This window comes from Epinephelus fuscoguttatus, linkage group LG13 (assembly GCF_011397635.1).
Source record: "Epinephelus fuscoguttatus linkage group LG13, E.fuscoguttatus.final_Chr_v1".
Classification (NCBI taxonomy): Eukaryota; Metazoa; Chordata; class Actinopteri; order Perciformes; family Serranidae; genus Epinephelus; species Epinephelus fuscoguttatus.
Window position 1 is genome coordinate 30,009,183 of NC_064764.1, and position 23,448 is coordinate 30,032,630.

At 38.5% G+C, this 23,448-nt stretch overlaps 1 protein-coding gene across 1 annotated transcript in view; it reads right to left on the reverse strand.

The window, feature by feature from the left end:
- The window catches only part of klf5b (Kruppel-like factor 5b), a 28,910-nt gene extending 10,440 nt beyond the window's left edge, over nt 1–18,470 (reverse strand). The window contains exons 1-2 of the mRNA XM_049593607.1: nt 18,387–18,470; nt 12,362–12,441 (exon numbers count right to left, since the gene is read on the reverse strand). The gene's annotated coding sequence lies outside the window, so the exon portion shown is untranslated. The remainder of the gene's footprint in view (nt 1–12,361; nt 12,442–18,386) is intronic.
- Nucleotides 18,471–23,448: the final 4,978 nt, after the last annotated feature.

Genomic DNA, 23,448 nt, shown 5'->3' on the forward strand with positions numbered 1-23,448 from the left:
ATAATTACCTCCTATAGCCAGCAAGTGGAAACAGCAATGGGATGCTTTTTTATGCAACCATTTGACACTTTCATTTAGTGCCTTTAAGGTTTTCTTAAAGAGATTGAGCATGTTTTTGATGACAGACAAGATCATTAAAAAAAAAAAACAAAAAAAAAAACAGTGGTTATTTTTATTCTAAATTAAAATCTTGATGTGTATTTAGGCAGGAGCGATTGTTTTAAAAAGCTTGCTTGGTATATATTATCTTTGACTTCCTATATTCTCTTTAAAACCCTGCATAGGCACTCAGAATTATTATTTATTTGATGTCAGCTGTACAAAGCCCGCCCTTGAAAAAACACAATCAATAATTTCTTCTTTGGCTTTATTATTTCGTCTCAAGTTTGGCTGTGTTACAAGCCGGGCTTGTTGACTCTGTACAGCATTTATCTGATCTGACACAGTTTCATTAGGCATTAGTAATCATTTCCATAGCACACAACATTAGAGTACTCCTGTTTGTAAAACAGCAGATGAGGCTAATGCCGTCCTCTGGGGAGAAATTCAATATAATTCGTTAATTAAATGGAATAATTTAATTACAGTAACTTAGAAAGCATTCATCAATATAATTGTTTCTGGAGCCACCATTATAATTGAGGTTTAAGTGAAAACAAGTCCGTTTCTAATGTTGGTAATGTGCTGACATAGTTCTCCCACCCTCCATTTGTTCCTCTCTCTGATCTTCCACCATGCCGTTTCTCCACAGTGTTTTCGTTTGATAGCCGGCCATACCACATCAGCAAGACCAAAACATTTATTACAGCCATTTAATTTAACCTCTCTACAGGCACGGACAAGAAGACAGAGATGATAGCACAGCCGCACTGAAAGACTCTCGCTGTTCGGCTTCTAATCTGATCCTCTCTACTGCCCTTTCATAAAGACACCAGAGTATTACCCCGACTCCAAACATACCTCTGCCATTTAAACTGTCTTGGATTTCACCACAAAGGCGACCAAATAGAGTCCAATTCATTCTTCGGGGCCAAATAATAAAACATAATTTTAGTCTAATCTGCCTAAAGAATGTCCTCTGTTTGAAGTTGACAGTGCTCTATCTTCTGGGAGGAATAATTGCCTTTTTGAGTACAGCAGGAGAGGCCACTGAGGTAAGCCTGTCGAGGGCCTGCACCTTACAGGTGTGCCCTTGGACAGACAACCTCCTCGTTGTTCTGGAGGGAGAGAGACGGGGAGAGCCAGACTGGAGGAATTCATCTGCCAGTTGAAACTTCACAAGGCACCGGCATCGCAGCGCCACTCTGCATTCTCAAATCACTGTGTGGCCAAAGTGAAGCGAACAAAGACACAGTGATCTGCAGTAATTCCTCCTGTCTGCTACAGCTGACAAATTCTTGTTTTATCATTCTGCTGGACAGGTTTGTAAAATCGACCCGGCTGTAATCTGCTCAATTTGAACAACTGCATGTGTGACAAAGTTACTGACAGTTATTGTCCAGACATGTAAACGACACTCCTCGTCTCCTACAGAGCTGCCTCTGCGTGCTTATTCCAACCCCACGTTTGCCTACACGGCCATTGAAATCCTGTGCAGCCATTGATTACTAAGTTAAACATTCATTTCCCAATCATTTGAGTTAAATTGTCGCTATTTGTCAGCTATACGAGATGGTTATTTTGAAGCCTTCTGTCTAAGACAAACTGAATCTCTGCTTCATTTGTCAAACTTCCCCCTGATTTTTAATGGGCCCTATTAATTGAGCAGAGAAATCTGTCCCTTTCTGAACATGGCATTGAAAGCTGCTGAACAGCTGTCCCAGCTCTGGAGAATCATATGGAAGAATGCATTATCGGCCTTGTTTGAATATTCCCTTAGATTTGGAATAATCAGGCAGCTATTCAGCAGTGAGATGGCCACGCACAGATGCCAAAGCACAGCTGAGGGGAGCACAACGGTGTAATGCTGCTCAAACACACACAAAACCGACGGCATGAAAAAAAGAAAACGTGAATAATGCAGGTGCGCTTTATTTCTGTATAGTGTGCTTATCATACATAATAGCTCAGACACTTTCTTTCAGTCCTTTTATCTCCCCTTTTTTCCCTTTCTTCTTCTCTTGTTCAAGGTGATCCTGGCTTTGCATATGGCTGATTAATCTTATTGCACAGCAGCTAACATTGATCACAGAAATGATTAGAAATGCATTAGTCAGCAGACTGTTTGGAGTGGTTGGGTTTAAGTGCTAGTGCCAAGCCATTTTCCATAGGTGTCCATGTTTTTAATTTTGTTATATAGAATTTTGCAAATGGATGCATGCATGCCGCCCAAATACAGCATCAAAGCTTTAATGCTTACAGACATAATTTAATCTCCTAGATGGCAGGCCTGATGGACTGTGTAGAGAAGGCATCCCTGCTAAATTCATTATGCTAAAAGTTGCGAGATCTCACAAGCTGATGAGAAGAGAGACGGAGCAGCATAACCTGTTTGTATTTTGTGCTGTATAAGAAGTCCTGGCTCTGCACTGCAACGTTGATGACAGCAGACTCTGCTCTATCAGAGGGGTTGAGCCTTTTACCAGAGAGCTTTCACCAAGTTAAGCTAACGGTACTGACTTCTACATATAGCTGTACTCATAATGTGGTATTTAGTTTTATTTGATATGCTGTGTTTGTCTTTGTCTCCAAAGAAATATAGTGATCCAGTGTTCAGTCACATACAGCAGGGCCCAATTGTTAAAAAAAAAATGTAACCTGGATTATCCGGATTTGGAAGCCCCATGTTTTGCTATCCAGGGTCAGCTAATCCATTTTACTGTTGTGCCTTTTTTACAAAGCACCTGATCCAGATACAAACTTTTCAGGATTACAAAATCCAAATATCCAGCGATCTAAATGGGACAACATATGGTGAAGTCAGGTAATGTGGGACAAATATGGTTTTGCATCTTGGGCTCTTGAAATATTAGCAGCCAGTCAGCTAACATTCTGCTAACATACAAATTCATGTACTTGAAACAATTTAAATTGGTCTGAGATAACGAGGATAGGCAGAGCAAATAATGAAAATAATCACTGGTTTCAGAACTTTCAAGGATGTTGATTTTCTCTTTTCAGTAAGAAGACTGCTGCAGCTAACAAAGAATGCTTTTACAACAAAAATGGCTGTTGGATTTCATTAACTGTACACTTGACTTTTTATGGGAAAAATGGTTTTGAGTGAGTACTTAATACAATCAGATAAACTGGGTCATTTTTCTGAGGTAAAACCAGCTTGTTTTAGGCTACTAGGTGCCATAAAATCATGATTTATGCACTCTAAAAATGATTCACTGGGGTTTTTTTTGCGTACATCTTTTTAAGTAGTTCCAACTCTGGTATACTGAGTCAATCCTATGAGTCTTTTATAATCTGTCAAGCTTAGTTTCATACAACCAACATGATTTGCTTTGACCTCCAAAAGTTAAATTAAGTTAAACCAACTTGATATTCATACAAAAGTTGTGGTGATGTAGTGGCTGAATTATTTCATTTAAGATAATTTAACTTATTTAAATTAATTCCATCCAACTTGAAAATGTCAGAAATGTTTTGAATTTGACCAACTTCTTAAAATAAGTTGTCAATTGACTAAAAACGTAATTTTTTTTTCATGGTAAGAAACTTCTTCATTTCATACTTTATCCACTAACCCCATGAACCATTTTTCAGAGTTTGCTACTGTGTGCCAGCCTGTAATATTACAGATATCTAATATTTCTGTCACTTAAAAAAGATTAAAGATGATGCAGTGAGTCCATGTCAGCCACAATACTGCAGAATTAGCCATCACTGTTACACACAAGCATGTTCATTGTAGACGATAACGCACCAAGGAAACAGGGTGTCTACAGGTACATGTATGAGACAGTTAAATGTTTGTTAAGACCTGTTCAAGACACCTTTAAACCAAATTTAGGGACAGATTGTTAGACAAATCATGTTTAACTTATTTAAGCATCGCAGGCGAGTAGTATCTACGTGGTCAGTGTTATGTACTGTAGGAATATGGTTATTAGAGTGAGTTAAGTCAGTCTACATTTTGCCAACAGGTAATTGCAAGTATGAAGTACAATGACAATAATTTAGTTTTTTAAAGAGAAACTTTTACATAGAAAGGCTTCACTCATTTTCACAAAGAAATTAAAAAAAATGGATAAATGAAATTGGATAAAATGACTGTAGTAGTTAAGACCTCAGAAATTCAAATTTAAAACTATTTAATGGCTCTTATGGCCTGTTGTAACATGAATTAAAGACCTCTGAAGACTTTTTAAGGACCTGTAGACGCCCTGGGAATCAGGCAGCAAAGGAAGAAAAGTTGGGCAATCTCTTACAATGAATAGTTAGCTTACATGAATGAATTAATGACTGAACTGTTAACTGGATTTAACTTTCTAGATTTAATTGACTGTCCCATTTTACCTAAGCATGTCATCTGAGTGACTCAGGGGTTCTTTCTATGTTAGAAATCCAAAGTTTCTCAAGTGTTTTACTTGGCAACACATTTGCTTCATGGAAATATAGCAGAGAACCATCACAAGCTCTGAAAGTAACACTCAAGGTAGTGTTCAGAATTTCAGGTGAGATTTTTTTTGGTAATCTACCAAGAAGTGTCCCAAATTATCCGACTTCACAGGTAGAAAGGTAGCAGGTAGAAACAGCCAGCAGGGCGTCACTTTAAGTGTTTTCATTTGAGACAGACAACAGCACGGGGGATGCAGTTGATAGAAACTACCTATCGTTGTCATTGTAACCAATGTAAAGTGGTGAATAAAAGTTAAAATTAAGTATCTTTTGTTTGATATTGACAGGTATTTGAGGGATTATTTTATGGGGAATAAATCTTTTATATTTATAGTTTTTCTTTGCTGTATTGAAAGACTTAAAAGGCAGTCTAATGTCTACTTTATCTACTTTATCACTGTAATGGTTAAAGAAATAAAGTGCAAAATATAAATAATGTATATGACCATTTTGTTCCTGAATTCCATCCTCAATCCAGCTGGAATCAGAATAATCCTGATATTTGGATCAAAGGTACCCCAATTCTACTAAAGGTTTTCAACATACTGAAGGTTTGATCCAGATCAAAACCAAAACTGGATTATGTGATCAAATGTGAACATCCCATTTCCAAGATTCTATCTAATCCAATAACCTAAATCTGATCAGATTACTTCTCAACAAATGGACCCAGTTAAATACATACTGTTTAACACAGTTTCCCCTCAAGTGCGTTTGTTTAAAAAGTGACACTGCCACCTAGTGAGCCAACCTAAGATGATTTGTTGTTTTGCTCTTGAAAGTCAACCAGGATATCCATTTGCTTTGGAAGCGCTGCCGTTTTTTTAATCCCTACAAAATAAAAGTTAAATGCAGAAAAATCCTGCCTTCATCCCGACACACTTTTTGAAGCCATTCTTCATTTTCCCCTGACCTCACTGACTGCAGCCCCTCCTCCTCACTCACGGCTCAGATGCCTCCTTTAATCATTAAACAAAGTCTTTCTTTCTTCACAAAATGCCTTTTCTTCTTCTGATTTTCAGAGGTAATGGAAGTTCAAGTTCGCTCTAAATGCCTTTTAGCTTTTACGTTTGCTGTATGCTACACAAGAACACCCACTCCAAAGCTACACCAGGCTGGGTTCATTATAATGATGTAGTTTGCAGAGATCATAAGCATGAGGGAATGCAGGCGGAAAATAAACCATTTATACCTTTATTTTACAGCTACAAACACAGGTGTAGATTTCAGCGGGGACACTGGGGACATGTCTTCCTTAATATTTACAACATGTGCATTTGCCCCCCCCCCCATAAAAACATCAAAGCAGCAGAGGACCTTTATTTTGACAAAAGTAAACACATTTATACTATGAACTGATGTAGGAAATGTACTAATTGATGCATAAAAATGAACCAGAATGCAGCAAATTGAGTCTTTGATGCTCAAAATTTTGAAGCTGAGAACCCTCATACCCCCCTTTTCCTTATGTCTCCCCAAAAGTTGGAACAAAACCTACAAGATTTCAAGAATATAGTCATATTACAAGAACAGCGTTGTGATTTCGTGGAAAAAAAGTTGTAATATAATGGGAATAAAGTTGTAATTTAATGAGAATAAAGTCTTCCCACATCAAGGGAAAAAAAGTCATTATATTATGTGATTAAACTTGTAATTTTACGAGAAAAAACTTTATGCCAGAAATTCGTGTTTTTCTCTCATAAATTTACGAGTTTAATCATGTAATATTATGACTTTTTCTCATTCAATTACAACTATATCCTCGTAATATTATGACTTCCTTTTCTTGGAATAGTATGACTTTATTCTCATTTAATAAGGATTTTATTCTTGTAATATTATGACTTTTTTCTCATAAAATTAGGACTTAATTCTCCTAATATTACAGCTTCTTTTTCTTGAAATAGTATGACTTTATTCTCATTAAATTAGGACTTAATTCTTGTAATATTATGGCATTTTTCTAAAAATGATGACTTAACTCCTTACTTGACTTAATTTTCTGTAATGTAGCTCTAATCCTCCTTCGTAATATTAAAAGAGACAAAATAAGAATAAAAAAAAGGAATAAATCACACAATCATTTAAATAAATAATCTTGTACACTTTTCCAAACAGTAAAAAGCGCTTCAACACATAGCAAAGGGACATCTTTACAATTAAAAACATGGCATCCCTTCAGCAGCGGAGGTGCAACTCATAAGGGTCCCACCAAGACAACTCTTGCCACATGTTCAACACTCCCCATTAAAAACCTGGGGAAATTAATGAGCTTCCATTGGCACCCTCACAACAAAGGGATCTATAAAGCAGCCTTAATGTTCTCAGGGAAACTTTACTCTTCAGTAGTTCCCAATCAACCGGTAGCAGCAGATTTTGTTTTATTTCCCTTGTAACCTACAACAGGAGCTAAAAATGCAACTCACTGCAACTTTACATAAATGTTATCCTTGATTGGAATCGCTTTAAGCTCTTTCTTAATCAAAGATGTGTCGATAATTAACCATGTCAGGCTGTCAGAATGTAATTACGTGTAAATAAAATGTATATCTTTAAGTGAAAGCCGAGTGGTGTGCTTTCAAAAATCTATAAATGTGCTAAAATATCGCCAAACGACATTAATTTGTTGTATGTTCACAGTTCTGCTAAAAGAGCTGTAAAAAAAAGGCTCAAATGGCGTACATGGAGAACAAAACCCTCTCATGTTGTGAGCATTGATTTGTACTTTCTACCTGCTTGTACACAATTAAGAACACTTAGGAATCAAAGAGCGCAGAGGTTTGCAGAAAGGTATTAATTAGAACTTTATTTATGCAGATGCTTTGTAAATTTGCATAAAAAGCAATTCCACAGATGGGTTTATGGCAGTAATGACTGTTCCAGTCTGCAATAAAACATCTGCTTAATCACAACAGAGACAGTCAATGGCTGCTGTGAAAACAGGCTGTCCAAGTACATCTCAAAGAAAGTACCGAGGTGAAGAGCCGACGTGGACAGGTAAGGAAAAAATAGTAAAGAGATTTAGGGGAGAGGAAAAAAAAAAACCTGTTCAAAAGCAGTGTTAGTTAAAAGAGACACACTTCTCCCAAACATTTGCTGGTGGTACTTTGAGTGCTCTGATGTTGAGAAAAATACCCTTATCGTGTTGGCAGAACAATCCACTTACTGTGTCTAAGAGAAGAGAGAATTTTGTTCCAAGTCAAGCCAAGTCTTTGTCTATGTGTGCCAACTATTTTGAAAATATTCCACTTTGTGTCTTTTTAATCCACGAGAGCCACACACAGATACGAGCCTGTGCACAAACACACACACACACACACACACACTCCCTCACACACACATACACATACATACACACAGCAGTGTGGCTGCAAGGTCACTCCAAGTATTGATAAATCACCCAGCTGTGATTCCCTCCTGACAGCTCAAACTAACATCAAGCTGGATGGGGGAGAACAAAAGACCATCAAGCGGCCCTTTTCCTGACACTTTTATTCAATCACGGCCAGATTGCTTACGACAGCACCAGCAGCTGTTTCGTCTTCATCTTTCCCCATTTGATAAAGCGTGTCAAGTCATATTTCTGTAAGTACTTCACCTCACCCCATACTGTGCAGATCTGCAGCGATTCGGCATATGCACATTCCACATGAGGGGATCGTCAAATGGGTCAGGGAGTAATGACACCCCTCTGAAGGTCGCAGCACACTGGCGTGGGGGGTGGGAGCAGGTAGGGTGGGTGGAGAGGGGGGGGCGACGACAAAGCAACAAGCTGAAGGTCAAAGATAAGAACAGCCGCAGAGATATCTAAGATAGCCAGCAGAAATTAAACAATGAGGGAAAGGCAGTCGGGCTTTGATTGCGTGATTGTGTTGTTTAAGAGAGAAGGGGGGGGGGTTGTTGGTGCTTGGGATTGTTATTTTGGGATCGCCATCCCGTTCAGGGCTCTTCTGTTGACCTTGTTCCTCATGGGATGGAGGTGTGACAGGACAGAGAAATACTGCAGATGTCTATTGTTTGTTTGTGATCAGACATCAGCCCACGCAGAAATGAGATTTCCATTTCGCAACTGCCTTTAATGTTTACATTAAGATTGCCTTTACAGGCCCCTGGTTTCCTGCGCAAGTGTCTGATAACAATTACAGGTGTTTGAGTTTATTATAGAGAGGATGAATGCCGTATTTATAAAATAATGACTGCATCCAAGGACGAAGTACTCGACTGCCTGGCTCTGATTATTTTTATGCAATTATTTGAGGTCATTAAGTCACGTAAGTGTTATAAATACAGCAAAGTACTATCCTTGTCGCCTATTATGTCGTGATTACCTGCACAAACTTTGTAGAAAATTAACAAAAATATTAAGACTAACTAGAAAAGTGCACTCAGAGGGGGCAGATATCAAGCAGGTGGCCGTGACCACTCAACACAATTCATGTAATTCCAGCGGACGTGTTGTAGCGTGTTTCAAAGGGGCCCAGAAACTAATAAAATACTAACGCTATGCTATTTTTGACAGAGACACAGCATGTCACACAGAGCAGATTGATTCCTCCTGCTGGATGTAAAATATAGATACAATCTAATTATGAGCATGAATGTATTTTTAATGACAAAAACATAGCAATGAATCTTTGATCCATGTCATTCATAACCAGATGTTGAATCGTATTAACTGTCTGTAGGCTACAGCAGAACAAAGTAGGAAATAGACAAAAAAAGAAACCATTTCACTTCATAGCCTCCTAACTTCCTTATCATAGAGACACAAATATCGAGGGAAAAATGACCAAATCAACAAAATCTGCAAGTCTACAAAATCTGGCAGGCAAAATCGCTCTACTACTGAAACAATAAGGTACTTGTAACGTGCCTTACTTTAGTGGATCAGAACATTTAAGGTATGAAATTCTTCCAAAGATGCTCCGGTTCAAAATGAGACCAAACCTTTCTACGGATGGCAGGTTTAAATCGCATCGAAGGCCAAAATGGGTCCTGCAACACATGGTAGGCTTGTTGTTTTTAACCCAGCCAATTTCTGGAAACCTTGCAGCCCCTACCGGTCAGTTAAGAGGAGTAAGAGCCCAGTGTCACTCCGAAGTCGTCGAAATCCGATGCTTGGGCAGTGTCTTGTGCCGTAAGAAACCAACAAAATAGGCGTCATTTCATGTTGGCATGATATGTGAGTGGTTGCCGATATACTTTAACTGTGCCCGTTGGCGTCAGGGAAACAAGGCGCGACAAGGACGATAGTTAAGGTGCCGAAAGTCCATGTGGGGCTGGTGGGAGGGATGATGGATGGGTCCAACAAACATTGACTTTCACCCGAGAGAGTGGTGTTTGCATCCCGTAAGATTCTCAAGTCAAACCTGTTCTTTTTTCCTAAACCTAACCACGTGGGAAAAAAAACATCGATTCATGGTGTTGTACCAACGAAGTGAGTTTATTTTGAAAGAGACTGTATGTAAACGTTAAATTTCCTGTGAAAACCGAAGTATATCTTGAAAGAGGAGAACTTTACACGGTGTCCCAGAACATCAACAACCAACACACCCAGGGTACTTTGCACGTCATATCTGGACATGGAAAGTCCATGACCAAAACATCAATATGTGATGAGGTTGGAGTGAGAATGTATTGGGAGTAAGGAGTCAGAAGTCAGTGACGGTATAAAGCAGTCAATAAAACAGATTTTTCAACAATTGTGTTTCGCCGTAACCACTAGAGGTCCTTCAGCATTCAGTCACACGTGCACAAAAAATATGAGGCTGATTGGTCCAGTAGCTTGTTAAATTAGCTGCAGACAGATGGAAACACATTGCGCACACACACTCATGCACACATGTAACCAAACGATGATGCCCTCCAGGCTCAAGCCTTCCGGATATAATAAAAATACAGCCGTTTCTATCTTCTGCTCTCATGTATGCCGAACAAAAATAGCCTTCCCTGACTGGACAATCTAGCGTGTATCAAACTTCCATCATACATCATTAGAGGAGGAAGAGTCACATGAACTGCAGCTCGTGCAAACTGTGTCACTGGGAAGATACACTAACACACCTGCTCAAGCCACATCTGAAAAATGTCTCAGGATCACCTCTTCAGCATCTTTCCGGAAAAATAAAACAAATGAGATCTTCTAACTCAGGTGCTATTTTGGCCGGAGTGAACGGCCACTAGTTGTGTGTGGTAAAAGAGACATGTAAATCAGGTGGAATGTGGGAGACGCTCATATCAAAAATGGGACAGCTCACTCCACTCAGACTTGGCCTGGCTCCCAGGAATGCAGTTAGCTAGCACACAATCACTGCCTATTCACGGTGGCACAGCTGCTGTGGACATATGTTCCCCACCAAAGGAGGAGGACATCAACCAGGCACACCTTGAACAGGTTAGCAGATGAATGGCGTTCAGTCCTTTGACAGTCTGCCCTCGTCTCGTCGTATTTTCCCTTGCTCAACAAATAAGTTCCTCTCCAGTGTGGCCTAAACTTTTCCCATTCATTCATCCATGACAAACTGAGGGCATAAACATGGCAGGAACAATATCCTATGTTAGATGTCGTTGCTTCTGTAAGTAAATACTGGAAACTGGTGAGATTGCTCGATCATTTGGGGCGTTTCTGAGGGACAATGAACCTCAAGGAACAGTAATAAGGAATATTAATAAAGCGCATACAAAGACTTTTTTCCTAGCCCTCAGCAAATGACCAAATGTGAGGGAAAAGATTACATTTATTCATAGCTGTCTTTCATCAAGAAGCTTAAAACCCAAACTTCCAATGTAACCCCAAATTATATGCATATTGAGCTGACCTCTTTCACCCTTTTTCTTAAAGCCAGGGAGGAGGTGTGATATGCAAAAACCCACAGATCCTTCAGCTCATCATTTAGACAATTTCAGCACTTTTGCTTTTCCAGCTGTCCAAGGGTGATCACGTTAGTCACTAATAGATAAAAAGGAAGCTCCTCTATTAGCATGGAGGTCATATGTGAAATGTAGAAAAAAAAAACCCCCACACCTTGCTGTCACTGCAGTCAGAGAAAAAAAACAACGTGATTTACACTTGAAATTCACTTGATGCAATGTCAAACACTTTGAATTGAGAGACAGAGAAAGCGGCAGATAACTGCGATCCATTCTCACATTATCCATTGTTAACACTCGTGCTTTTGTCACCCATCTCTGCAGCTATGACCTATTAGCTTTAGTGAAGTGCTCTGAGGCCACAGAGCCATGTGAAGGTTGTTCACCCATCCAACAGGGCCATTTACAGGAGAGAGACCCCAGAGCCGAGCCGCGGCAGCTCTCTAATGACTCTATCAGCTACACTGATGGGAGCAAATGGCACCCAGAGATTTCAGCACATTGCCTGAGCATGCATTACATTTGCTCTCCTTATTTTCGTTATGGTGTTGGAACGGTAATACATAAGTATGCATGTAAGGGCGATGTAAAACAGTTGAAAATACACCAGAGCAATATCAGATTTTCATTTTTAAAGGAACAGTGTGTAAGATTTAGGGGGATCTGAGGGGCATCTAGCAGTGAGGACTGCGGACTGAAACCAGTTGAAACTTCTCCTGGTTTGGATTCCTTCAGTGTTCATTGGTCAGGAGGTTCTTACCAGGAGTCAAATTATTCACAGGTCTTTTCTTCTCCAAAAAACAAATGGACCATGTGATTAAAACTGGTGAAAACACTGAATAAAGCAGGTTCATGTTACAAATTGGTGTTTCAACACCTCACAGACGAGCCGCTAGCCCAGCACCTGCTAAAGTGTGCTCACCTCTTTCTCCTCTGATAATGTAAGATCCAGATGTTAGGGAGGTTGTGGAGCCAAATTATCCGCAGAGGTCTCTTCCTCTCCTAAACAAACAGACCAGGTGATTTAGGAAAAAACACTGGATAAAACAGTTTCATATTAAATCGAAAAAAAGATGTTTCTCCAACACATCAGATCATTGGAGACAGTCCGCTAGCCCTGCACCTGCTATGATGTGCTCGCCTTTTCTTCTCTGGTAACTTAAGATCAAGATGATCAGGAGTTTTTTTTTTTTTAATTTTTTTTTTTTTACCACAAACCGAATTATAGACTAAGATCTCCTCCTCTCCAAAACAAACCATGCAATGTGATTAAACCAGTGAAAACACTGAAAAAGCAGTTTCATTTTTAACATGTCGTAGACAAGCCGCTAGTCAAGCACCTGCTTAAGTGTGCTCACCTCTTTTTCCTCTGATAACTTATGATCCAGACGTTCCGGAGGTTGTTACTGGGAACCAAATTGTTCGCAGAGGTCTCTTCCACTTTGAAACAAACGGATCAGGGGTCTCATGTATAAAACAATGCAAAGGATCCATATTAAAAATGTACATATGGAAAAAAGCCAAAAATGGCATGCCAAAAGATATTCAACATTTTCTATAATCAGGCTTTTACCTCAACCTCTGCGTCACCAGTTTCTCGTCTCTAAAATGTTCGTTAGGATGGGTCAAAGTTTCTCCCATCAAGTCTATTTTATAGACCACAACTTTTGCGTGTGAAGTGGCACACACTTCTTTCAGGCCTCGTTTTGTGTGTACGCAATATTTATAAATGAGATCCCAGTGATAACTTAGGATCCCGACGTTTAGGAGGTTATCCACAGAAATCTCTTCCTCTCCGAAACAAATGGACCAGGTGATTTCATAAAGACACTGAATAGAGGAGTTTCACATAAAAAAAGGTGTTTCTTCAACACACACGTCTCGTCAGAGACAGTCCGCTAGCCAAGCACCTGCTATTGTGTGCTCACCTTTTTTCTTTGATATTTTTTTTCTAATAACCTGAGATTCAAATGATCAGGAGATTTTTTACCATGAGCCAAATTATGCGCAGAGGTCTTTTCCTTTTCAAAACTAACAGACAGAGAGATTAATACCAGTAAAATTACTGAATAAAGCAGTTTCATATTACAAATACGCAGACTAACTGCTAGCCCAGCACTCACTAAAATGTAAACTTAAGATCCAGATGTTAAGGAGGTTGTTACAGGGAGCCAAATTATCCGCAGAGGTCTCTACCTCTCTTCAACAAACGGATCAGGTGATTTAGTAAAAACACTAACTAAAACAGTTTTACATTTAAATTGTTTTTAAAAAAATCTCTGTTTCTTTGACACTTTGGCTCACTGGAGAAAGTCCACTAGCCCAGCACCTGCTGTTGTGTTTCCTTCATAACTTAAGATCTATTTATTCATAAAGCCCAATATCACAAATCACAATTTGCCTCAGAGGGCTTTACAGCATACAATATCCCTCTATCCTTGGATCCTCACAGCAGATAAGGAAAAGCTCCCCAAAAAAACCCTTTAATGGGAGAAAAAATGGTAAAAACTTCGGAAAGAGTAAGTGAGGAGGGATCCCTCTTCCAGGGCAGACAGACGTGCAATAGATGTCATGTGTCTAGATGATCAGGAGGTTGCAACCTCTGCCGAACTCTTTTCTTCTTCAACACAAACAGACACAGAGATTTATACCAGTACAAATAATGAATAAAACAGTTTCATGTTAAAAAATATTTTTATAAATTTTTCCAGCGGTGCTCATCGCAGAGGGGCTGCTAACTACGTTGTTTGATGTTTGGTTTGTCCATTCTGGGGTATCGTAGAAACATGGTGGTGCAACATGGTAATCTCTGTAGACAAGGACCCGCTCCCTATTTAGATATTAATGGCAAAGGTAACGAAAACCCAACAACTCTTATTATCAGGTGCTCCTACACCAAAGAAAGCATACTTATTATATTCTATTCCATTTCTGCCAATAAATCCCCCTCAGTCCTTCACACTGCCATGTTCACTGACCCCCGCTTATACACACACACCAAGTTTACTTTCAAGTTAATACAGTATGACGCCACCACCATCTTAAGTTGCAAACACATCTTCAAATGATCTGTTAGCTCTTTAACCTAAATACAACCTCGGTATAATTATTGTGATTTCCAAGGGAAGCTGGGTTGATCTTGCACCTCAATCCAACAATTACAGGAAACTATGTGTAAGATAAAAACAGAATATGTGCTTCCCTTTGTGGGAGATGGTGCGAAGTCACAGGAGTATTCATTAAGGCCTTTGTGTCCTGTTTGAAATAGTGCTGTTAAAGGCTTTAGCTGTGGGCATCTCTCTGGAAGAGATATAATGATCCTCCAATTAGAGACAGAATCATGAGACCTGTTTATTAGTCCTAATTCATCTCCTCATTGTGCTGAGCATATCAAATACCACAGAGGAAAAAAAAAATCAACAATTTGCCCACCATAATTACAGATCTATTAATAGTTTCACAACAATGACAAGCAAAGCTATTCACATCATTTTCTACAGTCAAGAACAATACCGCAGCACTGTCAACGTATCCATTAAAGCCTGCATTTATACCAGCTCAGTGACATCTTGCATTTCAAAGATGACTCTGAGCCTCTTCAGATAAATTACACTTTTTCATTAACCAGAATGGTTTGGGTATTATTAATTCTAAATGGATTTTCAGACACCTCTCTACATTTGTAGCTTATCATACAATAGCAGGCTTTTGTGGCTGTAAAGGTATTTTCAATTAAGAACAAGAAAATGAAAAGGAAAAAAAAAACTACGATGCATTGTTGGGGTTTCTGTTTCGGGAGTCTGAAAAAGGGATACAACACAATGACAAATGAAAATGCTAATTCCTGACTAGAAATAGACAAGTAAACATTCGGCAAAGCTCAGGACATATAAACCTGGAGACTCTTGTCCTCCTCAGACATCCCTGAGCCATAAAATGAGAATAAAAGATGATGACAAAAACCAAATGTGCATTCAGGTTATCTGTGGTAGATCTGCAAACAATTACAGTTTGTACACGAAACTATGTGAGCATGACTGTACAAAGGTTAAGAAATACAGATTTAATAAACGTTACATGTCAGCAGCGATTAGGCTTAGTCTACTAACACAACTTTTTTTGCCTGCACTCTATCAGCTGTAAAGGTCCAGTTATACATTGTTGTGCAAATCTTCCATCACCGTTTTGCAAATATCAAGCTGACCTTTCACTAATTTACAACATTTTTGTATAAATTCCATGTTGCCAAATCTCCCCTACAAATAAGTATCATTAGACTGTGAGTGCTGGATGGCATTTTCTTTTGCCAGGCAGCAGGTAGGCTCAGTCACAGTTCAGGTAATGTATCATAGTACTGGTCATGGTGTGCAATAAATACTGTTTTAGTAACAGCCAAGGTGCAAACAGTGCCATGGTACAGTAATGTCTTCATAGCAGGCCTACAATGTGTCCATATGCTGTACAATTTTGCTGTATTTGTCAGTGTATGGTGGGTTGTGCTTCAATAATACTACAACATTAAATCCATGGTACAAATAGTCGACTGTGTGGATTACTGAATGGGTCTCGCAAGCATAGGTCCAAGGGCCCAAAAGTGTCAGTGGCATTCCCTGGCCTTTTCCTAAAAACTGCCATTCAAATTATCACTTATTAAAAGAGAAGAGACTCACAATGACCAATAAGCGACACAAGTAGATCACAAAGATCTGCAAAGAGACATAAAATATCGACAAAAACAGGCAAAATAAAGATTTTTCCTCTTTGTGTTTATTTTGCCCGTTTTCATAGACTAATACACTACAAAGACACACAAAATGACTACAAAGAGAGACTAAATGACTACAAAGAAAGAAAAAGACTCCAAAGAAAGAAAAAGACTACAAAGAGACTAAATGACTCCAAAGAAAGAAAAAGACTCCAAAGAAAGAAAAAGACTACAAAGATAGACTAAATGGCTACAAAAAAAACACAAAATGACTACAACGAGAGACTAAATGACTACAAAGAAACACAAAATAACTACAAAGAGAGACTAAATGACTACAAACACAGAATGACTACAAAGCGACACAAAATGACTACAAAGAAAGACTAAATGACTACAAAGTGACACAAAATGACTACAAAGAGGGACTAAATGACTACAGAACCACACAAAATGACTACAAAGAGGGACTAAATGACTACAAAGAGGGACTAAATGACTACAAAAAAACACAAAATGACTACAAAGTGACACAAAATGACTACAAAGAGGGACTAAAAGACTACAAAGACACACAAAATGACTACAAAGAGAGACTTAACGACTACAAACGGCGCAAAATGACTACAGAGAGCCTAAACGACTAAAAAGAAACACAAAATGACTACAAAGAGACTAAATGACTACAAAGAGGGACTAAAAGACTACAAAGACACACAAAATGACTACAAAGAGAGACTTAACGACTACAAAGACACACAAAATGACTACAGAGAGCCTAAACGACTAAAAAGAAACACAAAATGACTACAAAGAGACTAAATGACTACAAAGAGGGACTAAATGACTACAAAGCGACACAAAATGACTACAAAGAGAGACAAAATAACTACAAAGAGACACAAAATGACTACAAAGAGAGACAAAATGACTACAAAGAGACACAAAATGACTACAAAGAGGGACTAAATGACTACAAAGAAACACAGAATGACTACAAAGAGAGACTAAGTGACTACAGAACCACACAAAATGACTACAAAGAGGGACTAAATGACTACAAAGAGGGACTAAATGACTACAAAAAAACACAAAATGACTACAAAGTGACACAAAATGACTACAAAGAGGGACTAAAAGACTACAAAGACACACAAAATGACTACAAAGAGAGACTTAACGACTACAAACGGCACAAAATGACTACAGAGAGCCTAAACGACTAAAAAGAAACACAAAATGACTACAAAGAGACTAAATGACTACAAAGAGGGACTAAAAGACTACAAAGCGACACAAAATGACTACAAAGAGACACAAAATGACTACAAAGAGAGACAAAATGACTACAAAAAGACACAAAATGACTACAAAGAGGGACTAAATGACTACAGAACCACACAAAATGACTACAAAGAGACACAAAATGACTACAAAGAGGGACTAAATGACTACAAAGACACACAAAATGACTACAAAGAGACTAAATGACTACAGAGAAACACAAAATGACTACAAAGACAGACTAAAAACTACAAACAGACACAAAATGACTACAAAGAGACACAAAATGACTACAAAGAGAGACTAAATGACTACAAAGAAACACAAAATGACTACAAAGAGAGACTAAATGACTACAAAGTGACACAAGATGACCAAAAAACCCTGAAAACCCTGAAAATTATCTGAAAGAAACACTTGAGAGAGCACAAAACAACCACAAGGACACACAAAATTACTACAAAGAGTCACAAAACCACAAAAAGATTCATTATGACTACAAAGACACACAAAACCACCACACTGTGTGTCTCGCTCCGAAGTAGGAGAGGCTGTGGGGCTCCTTATACACAGGGTTCTAACATATTTTCACCAATGAATTTTCACGACTTCTCCATATAGTCACACTTGAGTTTTACGTTCATTTAAACTGTCTTTCATTTCCCCTGTTTTTATACGCTTAAGGGTTTTTATCAGTTCTTTCAAAAGTTGTCTTCATGTTTTAACTATTGACATGTAAAGCACTTTGTAATTCTGTTTTGAAAAGCCCTTTATAAAGATTAGTATTATTATACTATCATTTTTTGATTGATTTTTTTTTGTTTTGTTTAATGCTGTCTGCCAGAGTAGATATGTGGAAAAACTCCTTTAAAAAATCCATGTTTAAAAAAATGAACTTTATATTTTGTTTTCATGCCTAAAGAAGAATAAAAACACTTGTAACTGTGTGTTTGCTAACCTTTATTTTGAGCTCTGTCAGCTGGGGTGTCCTGCTGCTAACCGCCAGACCACTCAAACAGGAGCCTGCAGCAGCCGCGGTGAACTTCCGGAAAACGAAACGGAAGTGCGTCAGAGGATGCGCGTGGTAAGAAAAGCTTAATTAGTGTAACGGACCGCCTATACCTTATTGACAGCTATAAAACTTTATCTTAGAAGCCTCAGCTCGAATTTTAGCTTAAAAAATATTTACCAGACATTAAAACTTTACCACTACAGCAGCTACCACAATATGGAGGGACTGTTCTTAATGTTGCTGATGTTAGCTAAGCTAATATTAGCTTAATGTTAAGCTAACATAAGGTGAGGGTTTGACAGCACTTTACTTTGCTCCTCACTTCAGCAGCCTCACAACAACTACGTTTCCAGGAATTGCACTTAATGTAATGCAATGTCAAGTCTATTAATAAAGGATTAAGGGAGAAAAAAAAACTACGTTTCCAGGTAACACTTCCTTGTTACAGGTCACGTGTCTCTTAATCAACCAATGAGAAGCTAGAAGGACTCAGCCTGAGGTAAATGTGTGAGAATCACTGAGGCAGATCCAGCAAATAATTTAACTGTTTTAATAATATTGCTAATATATAAATAATAACTGTGAATATAAATATGTGAATAGTAACCTGTACAAACACTATAAATGTATTTTTAGTAGATTACATTAAAAAAATATGAATTAACTCGTAAACCTTACACTAATATAGTTGAAATGTTACTTTAAATTTGGTCTTTAATCTAAAGTTAACCCCAGCTAATCTACAGATAAAGTGTAATTACTCAGTTGCAGATGTTCTCGATTGGATAAAGCTAACTTAATCTGTCGCGAAAAGCTGATACTGAATGTAAGTATGTTCATTAAGTTGTCAGACTTGATAAATGAAAGGTGTTGAATATTGTAAACCTAAAATGGCTTCTCTTTTTTTTGCAGGTGATGGCCTATGTCCTATTTGACTTCCACAAAGTTTCCCACTCATTGTGTGGTAGAAATAAGTGGACTCTGATGACCACAGACCCACTGAAGCAAGAAGCACACTGCAAAATGTCTGTGGAGGACCTGCCATGCCACCATTTTGAAGACTTCTGGTTTGTACAGCAGATGATATACAGTATATGTCAAGTTAAGTCAATTGTCTTGTTATAGCACATTTTATACCGCTTCATTACAGACCAGAAAAGACAGCATGAGACTAACATTTTGACACAGGACAGCTTATCCTTGTTATATAATATGATCTACTGGTTTGCTGAGAGTTTGGTCAGAATGATAAGATGCAAACATGACGTGCCGGAACACCGACCATATTCAAATGCTTACATTTTACAGTCCAAATATTTTACAGGCAGTGACCAGGAAATATAACTCCTGTACAATTTAATGCCATCCAGCACAAGAGCACAGCCATAAATCCCAAGTTGGTGAAACTTAAAATATGAGACTTTTCTTGAGACTGTGACAGAGAGGTGTTGATTCACCTTTATGGCTCACGATACTTTATTGGGTGATTATATTTTCACTGCATGAAGTGACACGACGTCAGCATCAGCTCCTTCACAGCATCACAGATGCTCCTTTGTTTAGAGGAAAGTAATAGATTTCAGGGTCTAGTGAAAGTTTGTCTACAGGAAGCCTATTTGGAGACCTGTTAATATTAATTTAGTCATTAATGGTAAAGTGATATATTGTTGAATGAAAGAAATATAGTGGTATGGCAGTGGCACAACCAAGATGGTACATGCAGTTTTACTTTCAAAATGTACTATTGTACTGTACCCTCATTCATTAATAGGATCAAATCACCATGACATTTTCACCACAGTGCCACATTTTACAATTAACTAGAAATTACAGCAACATTTTCAAAAGGCTTTATCAAGTCATACATTTAACACTGTATCAGATGACTTCAAACTGGCCCAAACACACTCACCACATGACCTTGAGCTTCCACGTGATGCTAATATTTATCATCTACCCATGTCCGCTAGGAGCTTTAAGAGCAATCATTAATTGTTGGAACATTACCCTATTGATATAAAGTCACATATATGAAGATATTTTTTGAAAATGAATATTTTTCTCCTCCGTTTTAAAAAAAAAAGTCCACTCAGCCTTCATCATGTGTGAATCAGGGAGATTATGTGATCATTTCTTAAATGCTCCATACACATCCATACCACAAACTGAACACCCTCACTCTACAGAAGTGAAGCTAAAATATCCTGGATACAGCCACTGTCATGTTGCTTTGGTGATGTCATTCGAAGCCAGAGTATGCACATTAGTGATGTCCGGGGTATCAAGTTTCCCACCCATACATTTGTCCAACCAATCGCAAGAAGCGTCCTGAATTTGAGCCCACCAATTGGCTCATACAGCTGTCAATCATGTTGTAAAATTCCCATTTTATATAATTAAGTAACTAATTAAAACGAACACTTGAACACAAAGTAGCATGATAAAAAATACCTTAAATGTTAGAAACCATCTTTGGGAAAAATTTATTTGAGTTTGGCCCGTGTCCTTTCTGCTAGCCTGGAGAATGCAGGCGCTATACTGCAGCCAGCCACCAGGGGGCGATTGAGATGTTTTGGCTTCACTTCTGGGGAGCTGTTATGTTGTCCATCTGTACATACAGTCTATGATCCATATAGATATATGCACCCTAGAAGGCCCAAAACACAGTCTGCATGTAGACGAGGGGCCAAACGTAGTGGAAAATATCTGTTAATGAAAATATCTGTATGTAGAAATACAAATAATAATGAAAAATATTTAAAAAGCACTTTTCAAAACAAAGTTACAAAGTGCTTTATATGGTGGATCCTAGATTGAGTGATTGTTAGGATCAGAAGAGTGTTGTAGCTCTGTTCACATTGTCTGGATTTATGCAAAGTGAATTAAAATGCAGCTAATGCCAAGTGTATGTGCATCACAGTTTTGTGTGTGAATTGAGTAACATTAACATCCTAATGTGACAACATGCTTTAAATTTGCAGTGGGATTTCTGAAACAAAGCTGCTGCTGCGCTTCGTCAGTGCAGTCCATCCACTCCTCCTGGCTCCAGAGTGTTGGCAAGCTGCTCCGATCCCCAAAATGATGTGACAAGTGGACCTCAGGTCAAGGTAATACTCGTTAACAGATAAAATAAGTTCATAGTTATTAACTTGAGAAAGTAACAACAGCCAGTATAGCAGATTTGATACTGTATGGCTATCAAATCCCAACCCAGCTGACACATTTAATGTTTCCTTAAGAACAATCTTTGCTGCCTGTGTGACAAATAGTGCAGCTCATGACAGTAGAAGCAGAGGCTGCTGCCAGCTTTGGGGAAAAAATAGTGGGCCGCACCAGCACATCAGTTTCACACGGTGCTGGCTTCCTCCTGAACTCCATCATATTACCAGCCAGAATGAGGCCAACGTGTTGGCACAGCAGAGAAAATGCGAGGTCGTCTTACCAGTATAGTGAACCTGGCCCAGCTCTTGCCACAACACAATGCAACATTATCCGGGTATGGAACTTGAATGGGGTAAATCTAAAGTTTATCTCATGATGGAGATGTAAAATACAGTCCTGTAGTATTATTAACCACTGTGCAGTGTTCTGCTGTTTGATAAGCCTTTAAACTCTTCCATCTATTTCTCAAATCGCTCCCCCTGGATTGTATTTCCCTTCCATTTGCATTTTCTTTAAATCAGTGCTGTTTTAAGTCTGGATGCCCGGCAAATCTGAAACATTACATTTCACGTACATTTTGTTATTTGTCCATGATTTGCCATTTTATATTAGTTATTCAAAAACAATTTATGTACCGTTTTGAGCAGATATCCTGGATCTTGTGTTATTTGTGAATGTTGGATGTGTTTGGTGTTGCAATTTATCAGAATTGTGGAAATTTGTCTGCATTATAATCTTATATGATACACAGGGCTTGAGAGACAGATTGACCAATAATGAGCATAGTGATTACTCTGCAACTTTTCCATTAGTCTGGGGGAACTGCATCAAATATTGCCGTTCACATCACCTCTAATGGTATTAGAATCAGAATCAGAATCAAAAATACTTTATTGATCCCCGAGGGGAAATTGTGATTTGTTACAGTTGTTCTGAGAAATTGAGGTATGTAAATATAAAGCAATAAAATGGGAATAAAACTGTACATTAAATAGAAAAATAAAAAAATAGAACGTTCGTCACGCAACAGTGTTTAACACCAGTTCTTAAGATATAAAAATATTAAAAATAAAATATATATTGTCACTGTGCTGAGGCTGTAAGTTTGAAATTTGACTACAGTATGTACATCAATAGACTAAACATGAATAGAATAAGTACATATAAGAAATATGTGCAGTTATGTGCATAAAAAATTCCTATACTAAAACATATTGTGGCAGCTGAGTAATTGCCCCCAATAGATATTTATGAATTATAAATACAGAAGGTGAATAAAGTCCAGATGCCACTCTGCTGACTCAGAGTGGCTGACACTTTGAGAGAGGAGTTGTGCAGGTTTATGGCCACAGACAGGAATGACTTCCTGTGGTGCTCTGTGGTGCGGTGCATCTTGGGGGAATGAGTCTGTCTCTGAACGTGCTCCTGTGTTTGACCAGCACACGGTGGAGTGGGTGGGATGTATTGTCCAAGATGACAGGAATATTAGACAACATCCTACTCTCTGACACTGCCACCAGAGAGTCCAGCTCCACCCCCACTATGTTACTGGGTTTGTGAATCAGTTTATTGAGTGTGTTGGCGTCTGCTACCCTCAATCCTCACAACATATTGTGTCAGCGAAAATACATTCATTTAAAAAGCCTTTGAATTCCTTTGAAGCCCTTGAATTCAGTCATTCTTGATAGTTCTTCTGGTTATTTTCTGCTGTGGTGCATACTTTCATTGGCTTAAATATATGAGATGTGAATGTACAGGCCATTCAGAGCATATCTCTGGTTCTGGGCTGGATTGTCTGCACACAGCTCTCAACATGGAGATGGCTGAGCCAGCGGCTAGCAGCTAT